At 39.7% G+C, this 12,118-nt stretch overlaps 1 protein-coding gene across 1 annotated transcript in view; it reads left to right on the top strand.

Annotated features, from left to right (window-relative positions):
* Positions 1-1,089: 1,089 nt before the first annotated feature.
* Positions 1,090-12,118, top strand: part of hpca (hippocalcin) — a 31,192-nt gene continuing 20,163 nt past the window's right edge. The window contains exon 1 of the mRNA XM_042076150.1: positions 1,090-1,370. The gene's annotated coding sequence lies outside the window, so the exon portion shown is untranslated. The remainder of the gene's footprint in view (positions 1,371-12,118) is intronic.

Raw genomic sequence — 12,118 nt, 5'->3', positions numbered from 1 at the left:
GGTGGATAGTTTAATGGGTGGATGAGTGAATGGTTTGAAGAGGATAAATGGATAGAAAGTTGGATGGAATGTGCCTTATATCCTTGTAGAATGGAGAGACACAGAGAGAGTTGGCCTAGTTAAGCAGAAAGCAGTTGATACAGGTGCAATCAGTTTAACTGGCCCTTTGATGGGTCCTAGTAGTGAGCAGCTGGAAGTTGATACAGGTGCAAATCAAGTTAATTAGCCCATTGTGATGTCATCAGCCCATGTTAAGTCTATGGGGAAAAATAAGCTTGTTTTTTATTAATATCTCAAAAAGTATAAAGTTTACAAAAGTGAAAAATACATTCCCCACGTGTCCTTTTCAAGACCTACGTTACAAAGTTTAAACGAAGTTTCCATGTTAAACGGTTAAAGCTGAATTAGATGCAGAAATTTGTTGGGAAGAATAAGAAGAAGAAGAAGAAGAAGAAGAAGAAGACTTTGGATAACAGAACAGTGCATTTTCATGCACTGTAATAAAACATAGTCATGATCTGGTATCAAAATCTGACACAGTAGCAAGACATGTCAAAGTAGGCCTTCCCTCATAGTTGACCATGAGGTGGCAGTAATATGTTTCTGTATTATAGTCAAACTGAGCATCTGTGAATATAGGCTTGCTGTGATGAGCAGCCAGATATTACTTGGCCTCTGATCCCCCATCAAAAGCTTCCTTCCAAAAGCTAAAACCAATATGGTTGCACGGTAGGCTATGTACAGTAGGCTATATAAGGCAGTAGGCCTACAATGACAGTCTGCTTGATGGTTATGCCTAATCAGCAATGAGGGGGAACTGATAGTTGGAATGTGTCTGTAGAGCTGAACATTGTAGGCTGCTCTGTCAACTACACATTGGCATAACCCGCACACTATTAGCCTTTAAGCATCTTCTTATTGTAGACTACTTATAGCACTTAGCACTAGAGAACATAGACACGCCTACCTCTTTTCAAAATGTTATTTGTTTCACTCTTTCGTGTTGAAAAAATGGTGCTGGTGCAATAGGTGCTGTATAGTTGTGCCAACACACACACACACACACACACACACACACACACACACACACACACACACCAATGCCAACTCCGTCTAATTAAACTGGCACCACGTAATCCTTCCTTCACTATCCCTCCTTTAAATCCACTAGAGCGCTGCTGTTCGCTGAACCGATACTCCCTGCATCCTCTATGCAGCTAGTTCTCTCTCGGGGCATCTGACATGGTTTGTCGGGCACGGCAGCAGTAGTCAAACAGTAGCTTTGGATAGGGCGCAAGCCACACGGATCTCCTTTTTACTCATTTTAACAGTGGCTATTCATAGAGAGGACCTCCAGATTTTTGTATACGGTAAGTAAGCCTACACCACGTTAAAAACAATGGACCCTGCTACTTGTGCTAAGATCAGGTCTGACAATTATGGTCAGTGTTGTTATGTAGCCTACGTTCGTGTGCAGTTAATCGTGCAATGGCGAATCTACCATGCGATGGTTATTGTGGTTGTTGCAACCATGTGGTTGGGGTTTAAAACTGAGAATATAATCATAGCCTTTGTTATAGATGATTGTGTATTGCTCTTATTGCCAGCAATTATGTGGGATGCATGGGCTGGTTAGCCTGTCTTCTGCCGTTTATCACGAATACACCTAGGAGGTCTTGGTCGTTTATGAATGGAGTTGGAAGACAGGGTGTGATTGTCCGAATTGATCTTAAAAAATGGGCTGTAGCCTAGATAGGACACCAGCCTCTGCCGAAAGCCCATAACTTGTCCAAAATATTTTCATGGTGATTGGCGTATTCTACAGTGAAACATGCTTTGTTACAGTGTAATTGTCGGTTCCTGCCATTTTCTTATGACGTAGCCAAACCATTCAGATGTTCTGCATCGAGTGCAGATTAGAGGGCGATTATTTATCTACACATTGGTGGCTAAATTGCTGTTGGCAGCGTGTAATGTTCACAGCATTGAAAACATAAAATAGCTGGCTATCCAGTCGGTCTGAAGTCTTAACTCTGAAGGTTCGGACGTTGATAGCTAGGCTAAAGCACCATGCAGTGACTTTGGCTTCTCGGGAAACCATCAGTCTACTACTGCCAAGTGCTAGGGGTTTTGCTTTAGCGAAGTCTACACGTCTGGGTCTACAATGATTGTAAACTTTCACAGCACGCCTAATAATGTAGCCCATTAATGCATTTTATTTTTTCGATGATGAATAGGCTAGGCCTATTCTAACAATGTAGGTTTGTTCGAAAGTACGCTAGATGGGAAGATAGTTTTAACATAGCTTGCAATACCTTAAATGTAATTAAAATGTTTTTATTTAACAGATTGGTGTAGGCTACCCGAGTCTAGAAATCTGTAATCTGAGCTAGGCAGGCTACATTTAAATGTAGACTAAGTAAGAAGTTTATGAGTTGGTGCATATGGGCTATAATAGGCTAAAACAATGTTTGCTCATGGATTTGCCTCGTTATTTTGGCTAGCACTATACTGTCCACTATAAAGTCTAAGGTTTTGGGAGAAACTGGTAGAATGCATCAGGGCTCATTTCAGATATCATGACGTCCCGCATGGTCTGCCTACGTTTCGCATGATGCGAATTTCGTCACACAGTCCGCGCGGACTTGTGCGATTTGACCTCGCATATGATTGTTGAAGTGATGGCTCAGTTTCAGCTTGCAGTAGCCAATAAATGCAGAGTTTATTATAAGTGAATTATATCTGATTAGATTAAGTAGCCTAATGGCATTTAAGGTAGATAGAGTGGTTAAAGGGACAGAGAAGATAGATCTATAAAAAGCCTTGGCAGTAGATACAATGCCTCTGCGCAGAGACATGTAGAACAGCAGGAAAACGAGCAGGCTAATGTGTAGTGTAGGCCTACAGGAGTATTTGGCCTACTAAGTAGTATTTTGGAGACACTTGTGTTTTGCTTTTTGCTAGGCTGTATTTGTAGAAGTATATACCGTACCTTTGCTCTTACTGTAGCAGATGGCTTAACCTTAGGCATTTTTTCACAAGATGTAGGCTATCCTGGGTATTTCCAAATGACAAATTGTGTGCAAGTGTGCAATCATGGACAGATTTGCATTAGGCCATACTCCTGAGCATTGCCTCAGACTGGTAGTTATTACAGCATGCCTTATCTCTTACGGACTACAGATGGTGGGTCTCTGTGCGCACCAGCCCAGTCGTTACATAAGGAGATAAGCGGGCGATACTGTAGTGGATTCTGCTCTGCTCCAGCTTAAGCTAAAGCTGTTGGCTATTCAGTTAGTCTCTGAGTATTGTTGACGGTACTGATGAGAAGTTGTAGAAGCAAACAGTGTGATTTGTGTGTCTGTTTTGCTTAAAGACATGCAGCCCATGCACGTGCATATAAGCAAAAGAAGGTCCTGTGTGTGAGGTTACTCTCTCTCTATTTATATGTATTTTGAGGAAAAAGAAGCACACTGGTGATGTATGCCTGCTGCCAGTATGTAGACTAAATGTATCACATATCAGAAAGACATTCTTGTCATTCTCACTGTTCTGGGCTTGGTAATTGATACAGGTGAATGCAGAGAGGCCCGTTTCCACAGTCCTGGTCAGGCCTATACTGGGACCATCCCTTTGAAAATGAAAAACAGATACTATACTTTCAAGGTTTAGCTAAAATGCCTTCATTGTGTTAGTGTACTCAGTGTTATGCTTGCTTAGGACTGTTTAGTCTTTCTGTGCCATATTGATTCTATGTCAGCACAAATTTTGCAGTCCCTTATGGTGTCTCGGCTGCTAATTACGCATAAGGAATGGAGCATCCATCTCATAGCTCCAGGAAACACTAGTATTTTTCCATCAGTTTCTTTGTTTTCGTAGTTGTCATATCATTGTGCCCTGATCTCTGTTTTATTCTATGATTACCTCTCACTCAAACAATGCCATTTATGCATTTCCTAAATGCTAGATTTGTTTTTGAATCCACCCTTTTCATCTTTTAGGTATAAACACTGACCTTCATCATAGGTCTTGTTCTCACCAGCACTGGGTAATGTGTGAATGATACTGTGAGATTAATATTAGTTGTATATGGTTTTACCCTGCCCTACCACCAGACCCAGGCATGCTTTCCCCCCACAATAGCTGTGTGTCTGTGGTCTTACACCACTCCCACTCCCAACCTGCAAATCGTTTGAACCGTCTGAAAGGGAACCCAGTTAAGTACCATTGTTAAGTACCACTAGAGTACCATTGCACACTAAGGAGACTCCTTGTGATGATGTAGGACTGATAAGTGCTTGTGTGTGTGTGTGTGTGTACAACTGAGAGAGGCTTGTCTGGAAGATGGACAGTGTGTAGTATTATTTTATGTTTGTGTGTGCTGAAGGGAAATATTGGGTGTACATTTTTTGCCCATGTATATTGCCCGAAAGTCAACACAGTCTGCCCCTCATGCTCTCCTGCTAATAAGACCCTACTAAATGGATTCTTACGCTACATTGTTATTTACACAGTGACCCTGCATCCATCCTGGCAACAATACAAATGACCATATAGGAAAGTAATTCTTTTCACCATTTTTTTCCTCAGCCACAAGTCACGTCTCCTTACAGTTTTGAGAGCTGTGCAAACACAAAAAGTAAAACTGGATCCTGACCATCATCAGTAATGAACTCTACATCCTTGTCTATAGTTTGAACTCTGCATTCAGTTATGCTTGTTCTACATGAGAGCCGTCCACCTAGCAGCACATTCGTCATGTATATCATTAATATCGCCATATGACAAATTCATGGGGAAGACTTATACATATCGATAGCAATACAATATGGCCCTAGTGTTACCCTAGTATTTGCAGAGTCCCTATCTCTTTGAGTGGCTTACTTTAATCTTTAATCTACACCTCCTCTAGTCCGTCCTCTGTGTAACAGCAGAATGTTAACCCTCTGTTCACCATCATCCCAGCTACCACACAATGCCACTGGTTCAAATTAATGAAATCAATTAAATAAATTCATGTTGTCCTTGTGTGACAGTCATGCTCATTAATCAGAGGTACTGTGGTCCGCATGCTAATGTGCTATGCATGCTAATCAGATGTTGCCCATCTTAACCCTATATTTGGAAGTAATTTGTATATTTTGTTTTCATTTATCAGGGTACTCTGCGGGGTCTTACAAGTATTGAAAAAGTCTTAAATTTAATATTGTCAAATTAAGTCCTTAAAAGTCTAGAATTTTGTTCACATGGTCTTATTTTTTCCTTTGGATACAGTAATGTCAATTAATTTCCGTGTAGACCACGATATTGTATATCCCATGGGAAAATATGCGTCTCTTAGAAAATAAACAAGCTTTTATTTTGAAATGTTTTTCATCCCTTAGTCATTCATATCAGTGTTTCTTGGTTTATCTGACTTATTTGTGGCGGCCCACCACAATATCAACATTGACCACCACACAATAATTTTCCAGGTTGTACTAAATTGTGCTTAAATGTGGTTCATCATAACCATGCTACGCTAAGTTAATTCTGCAAACATACCCCCACAAATAGAATTCAGTTCTGTGGAAAACACTGCATTCTAAAGGGAAGTGTGTGCAAGCCCAGGTACGTCTGAAATGTCAGCTAGAAATATTTTCTAGCTATGTTTTCAGCATGTTTTCTTCTGATGGTGTGAACGTTATCAATATTAGACCGCTAACCTTATGTTTGCCGTTTTTGCATGAAAAAATAGACGTGAGCTATGTTTTCAACTGTAACCTATAGGCTACGATGAGTTTCTGTGATGAATAATACATGAAGTTGGTGGAAGGTGAAAGGGTGGCGCAAATTCAGATACCTTTAGCAGAGAACTTCATCAGTATAGTAAAGGCTATGTGAATAAAAGATGAATTGCTCCTTAACTGGCATACCATTAAAAGACAAAAGCAATGATGATTGGCATTTTAGTCTTTAAGATGGGCTTTTAGTCTTTAAGAAACTTTCAAAACAGCCTCATCTGGAATATTTTTCCAGTGTTTCCCATACATTGACTAATCTGTGGCGGCAGCCACACAATAATGTTCTATGTTGTACTATTTAAATAATTTAAAATATATATATTTTTTCAATTCAGTCACTTTCATTGAGCTGCGCTTTTTACGCACACAGCCTTTCCTTGCCCCTCCCTGCTTTCTCTCGTGAAGAACCCGCTGCCTCTCCTCTGCATGTGCATTTAACAAAAATTGTTGAAGGATTGTTGTTGCCACCCAGAAGCATTGCATAGAATACGGCGTGCTAAACTGCTATTAATTCTGCTTAGCATTGTGACCATGCTGCGCAAATTTGTTAAAATTTGTCGGTGCGAACGGTTACGAAGTTACATTTTATTCAGTGGTATTAAAAAGTCTTGAATTTAAGTTGGAAGACCCTGGGGGTAACCTATCCATGGGTTACCTAGAACTTCATATTTAAATCTTATCTTCATTTAATGCTTCAACACATGTTTTAGATATTTAAGGTGTCTCAGCTGTACACATGTCTCAACTGTACTCAGTCTACCCTATATATAGTAAAGCATAATGTGTAAAAGTGAAGCTCCATCGCAATATCTGTCAGTAAAAATTACAATTAGATATTTTCCATAAATCGTTCAGCCCTATTCCCCACTGTATAGTATGGTCTATGGCAGGGGTGGGCAAACTGCGGATCCGGCCCGCCAAGCACTTTCATCCGGCCCGCCGAGCATTTCATTTAGTTATCAGGCTGCTCGCTATTTTTTTCCTGCGATAGAGACGACGTTGGTTAGCTTTACTGCAAACTGCTTTTCACTCTCCTTAGATAACGTTTACAATGTCAATGTCAAAACATCATGTTAAATAGAGATAACATCATGTTAAACTAAGTTAACTCTTAGTTATCCTTTGCAGCAGATCTAACGTGAACATTTTGCAATCCATTTAATTGGGAACGCGTCTGCACTCACGAGAGGGAGAGAGAGCCGCAGGTTCCAGCTGGCTTGTGATTGTTGATAATTGATATCTCCTTCTTATAAGAAAGTTTTAAAAGGAAATCATGAAGGCAACAGTAGGGGGGGATGGGTGTTTGTTGTGCGGCCCACCGGCCAATTTTCAAAACCCAATGTGGCCCTTAAGCCAAAAAGTTTGCCCACCCCTGGTCTATGGTCTATTTTTGTTGATGTTAAGCAATTTGTTGATGTTAAGCAAAAATGTATGGACGTATCATGAAAGGTGTCCAGTTGTCCAATATGTTTCACAGTAGTCTCAGACAACTGGTGTCATCATCACAAGTACCACTGACCCTGCAGATAGATGACAAAACTATTTCTACAAAGCTTTTCAGGCTGATTTAGCAACCCACTAGAGTGGTAGTGTTTTTTATATGATATAAAGAGCGGAAATTTATAGAAGCATCAGCCATATATGCAGTCAATTTTGCTAAGACTCAAATTGTTTCACATGCCATTAAAATGTATAGGCCTACTGCATGTCATTATGCAACTGCTGTCTTAAAAAGTTCTCAAGTATGAAACATTTTAGTTTTGATCTCAGCTTGAAATAAGATTCAGCTTATGTTTAGTTTTTCATAGAGTAGTACAGTAGTAAAGCTGAAAATATTCCAGTTTAATAAGCTACATCATAGAACGATTTACATATTTTCCTTAAAAAAATCATATAAACAGATTTTAATAGTTGACAGCTAATCCAATCAATTAATTGTTGCAGCCCTAGCATCATATAGGCAAACATTGGTCATTAGATGCCGTGTCTGTCATCTACATGATAACACAGAAGAACTTTTTTTTGTATGTGTGTGTCTTTGTGTAATCTATCTAGGATAGACCTTGTGCTCTGACACATGATAGCAGCTGAAGGGTAAAACGTTGCTGAGACAGCAAAACATTTGGATAGGTATATTTTTAGCTCCTCTCATCACCACAGGAAATGGAGGAAGGATGTGTGAGTGAGGGAGAGTAGTGTGTTGCATAGCAGACTTTCTGACTCATTTCTTTTTTGACAAATCACCCTCTGCTATGTTTCTACCCTCCCTTTCCAAGCTCTGCCTATGTTTTGTGGGATGTTTCATCCTTATTTGGAAATACTGTGTCCATGTCAAAGGCTACATTTTTATGCCACATTTCTTAAATGTAACCTGACATGATGCAGAAGTACTTCGTTATTTTTTAACCGCCATCATGACATGAGTTATAGCAAAGGACAGTTCAGGTACAAGTTTTTCTTGACTCTCAGATATCAAAGAAAATACTGCTAACCATGTTTTTTCTTTTTTAATGTTTTTTCATATTATTCAGGTTATGAATGCTATAAAAACCTTCGGAATGTAGACATGAAAAATGCATAGGCCTACTACTGAAGTGGGGATCTCCGGCTCAAAGTATGAGGGAAAAGCTCATTTGTTAACAGTATTTTCTATGGAGTGGTAAAAGGAGATTTCCAAAATTCCCCCTGTAAATATATTTTTATTTTTTATATTTATATATTTAATTTGTCAACAAAAGGAAACAAGCATTTTAAACCCAACTTTATCCAATGTTCAGATTTCTGTTCCTCTGTACTGCAAACTTGGTACCAAATCTCAAAGCAATCAACAGGGGAAGTTTCATGGTGACATAGATAGGCCTCCAGAGGCACACTGTACTATCATATGCTATGTACCTATGTAGGCCTATCATATTGCTAAATAGCAGGCTTAAAATGCAAGCTTTGGTTAACAAAATATTCATAATCGGCAATCCCTAAATTATAGGGCATAGTTTTTACAGACCTATAGGACCCAGTTACTTCGGGTTGCCATCCGTGCTCCTAAACAAAATGCAATCTCCAAAACTCCTAGGTGGTTACGACATGCTGTTGGACAGCAGAGTTTGACGAAGGGATGTGATATTCTGGCAAAGACCACAAAAATGAATGCAAATCCTCATTATGTAAGTATATTCAGGGGTACTGCCATGTCGTAACATCCTAGGATAATGAAATGGGGTTTTGATTGCAAATCCGAGACTGGCTCAAAACATTCCCTGGTCCCCATCCCCCGCCTAACCAATTCACTAAGCCAGAAACACTCATACAACACATACTCATCATGTCTTGTATGTGGACAAAGCACACATTCTCTCACATATCTATCATTGGCATATCATTATTTAAGGATAGAAAAGCTACTCAATTGCTGATCTACATGGTTTGTATTACTGTAGGTATGGTCAGTATGGGGTATGGGGATGGCAGTTGGCATGCCTTCCTGTCATCATGAATTATGTATTATGTTGTCAGTTGGCACGTCAATATGTTTGTCAAGAGATGTTCCTAAGAAGAAACTGGCACTGTATGGTTAATAACTGCCATCCCAGCAGCCTTGCAAGCTGCAAGAGATTGGTTCCTTTTGACCTGAATGAAGGCACTTTACTTGCAGAGGTACAAATAGTCTATTAGTTGTGGAACTGAAGGCTCTACAGCTGCGGAGTGTTTGATTCACTCACGCTTTCGATTTACTCATTTCACTCATGCTTACGATTTACACAAACACTTCCCAACATACAGTACCTCTTCATTCCTATGATTTCAATTGACTCTTAATTTGATATCTCTCTGTAAAAGTCAGTGACGTCTTGTACAAATCAGACATTGTGCTTTTTTTTTTCCTCAGAAAGTGCTATCATAGCAGACCTCCAAAGCCTTCTGGCTTTTTGTGTCCTATCAGAGGGCTCCTCTAAGGAATAAAGAGACACCTGAGTCAGAGTGAATTATTGATCTGTTAATAAAAGCAGGCCAACTCTGATAGCATCTGTAGAGATGTCTACATTTAAAATGACCAGCCCAGGTGGTGGGCTGCTTGCGTGTAGAGGAGGTCAAATGTTGAAGAGTGAACTGAGTTTTGCTTTTGTTCTTATTTCACATGGTGTAATGCAGCAGTTTAGACTCATTGACACTGAACGCGAGATTCTTTGCAGAGGGCTTTGAGACTATACTGTTGGGACAGACGGGTGCTTATTATAGGGTAGAGAGGTGTGTGTCCTAGATCGTTATCTTTTTAAGGTGATAGAGACTTAAAAATAACAACACGAACAGGTCGAAGGGGAGAGGGGGGGCAGGAATGGGAGGTTAGCAAATGGGAATTGTTTTTAGCATCATTGAATGACTGAAATAACTGAAAATTAATTTGGATATTTGTAAATTCTATGTTGTATAGTGTAGTGTGCAGGGGCGGACTGGGACCAAAAATCGGCCCTGGCATATTTGGCCCAAGCGGCCCTCAAATTGGTCAGGCACACCTAATTAAATACAAAATCTTTGCATTACATTTAACCATGCATATATTTTCAACTGTCATGGAGCACTGAAAGTGATGTAGGCCTCATTGGCTATCACTCTGACTGATCAGAGGTAGCCATGGAGCACATGATCTCCATATTCAAGTAGGCTAACAAGCAATTATTGAATTCAAAGTATCATTTCAAATTATTCTATCGGCTACAATTGACAGCAGCACCAAAAATTACTGAAGCCTATGTGTAAAGAGACATTAATGTAATTTATACCAGTTATCACTGTAGGACAACTGAAACAGCACGAAATAAACAGCGCTGTTGCTGGAAATATTTTATTCCTGTAGGCTACATTGCTGGTACATTTTGGAACATTATAGCTACATTAACTAATTAGCTTTAATGTCTTCCAGTAGCCTATCGTAGGCTATAGATTATTGGATATTAGTTGGCTTGTGCATGAATATGACTTGATGTTTTGTAGTCTACATTTCCGTCAGTCTACAGTCTTTTAGCCCATGATCTTAACCATGATGGCCCTTCCAAGATATAACCCTTTCGACGCTCTACTTTTAGAGACTAACCACCACTCAAGCCATCGATGTTAAATTTTGGGCGTCTGACGGAAACTGATCAATCTGACCAACAATTAACATCGATTTGACACTTTTGCTGTCCGGGTTTGCAAATCTTTCATTTAGAACATTTAGGTTGTGCTATTTGTTATTATAATCACAGCACAGCCTTACGTTATCATTACCATTACATTATCGCAATTAATAAGTCATCATAATCATCATCGTCAGCATGGCATGTCACACATAGCCCACCTGCTCCACCACTGAGTTCTTATCATGTAGCCTCAACTAGGCTCCACCACTGTCCCTTGCTCTGTATGCTTGCTTACGTCTTCGTTCAAACTCAACAAACTTCAACATAGCCTATGTTGCTGCTAGCCTATTTGCAATATTGTATTTTTGAAGCTTCTACATTGGTGTTACTTTTGCACTATTGTCACTACCGGCAGCCGCCGCAATTTCATGAAGGCAACTTCGATTAACTTTTGATGCGCTCACAAAATCCTGGCTCTGAGCCAAAATGCGAGGGGTGGGGCCTGACGTGAGCTGTTCAATCGAGTGTTAATATGGAAATGTAACCAATGGGCCGCTGGTTGTCCTTCCTTTGGGCCGATCGTTGGCCAAAATGATTAAATTATATACAGTGGGGAAAATAAGTATTTGAACCCATGCTAAAGTTGACTAAAATGCTCATTGGGTTCAATGCAAATCAAACCAGCTAATAGGCTAACTGAAAAACACACCATGCCAATCTCTAGGTATGGTGAAGGGTATGTGATGATGTGGGGCTATTTTAATTCCAAAGGCCAAGGGAACTTTATCAGGATGCATAGTATCCTGGATCCATGAAATAAGTGGCCTTTAAAAAAAAAAATCTGCCTGACTCTGGGAATTTAACATAGGGGTCAAATACTTATTGCCCCTGTAATTTAAGGAAGAACATTTATTTATTTACGATACATTCTTCATTCACTAAGAAAATTGGTGTCCTTAAAGGTTGGATTTTTACTATTTGTTTTAATTAAGGCATTAAGATCAATGTCTAACAGATGTTTTTATATTTTTCTTTTTAGTCAACTTTAGCATGGGTTCAAATACTTATTCTCCCCATTGTATATAGCCTATTCTATCGGCCCAAAGGGTGCGTCGGCCCACCGGGAAAATGCCCGGTATGCCAGATGGCCAGTCCGCCCATGGTAGTGTGTAGTATATAGTGCTGTAAGCTGACAATAACAGCGTTTGTGTGCTTTAA

The sequence above is a fragment of the Alosa sapidissima genome, chromosome 21 (assembly GCF_018492685.1).
Source record: "Alosa sapidissima isolate fAloSap1 chromosome 21, fAloSap1.pri, whole genome shotgun sequence".
Taxonomy (NCBI): Eukaryota; Metazoa; Chordata; class Actinopteri; order Clupeiformes; family Clupeidae; genus Alosa; species Alosa sapidissima.
This window is presented reverse-complemented; position numbering and strand designations above follow the sequence as displayed.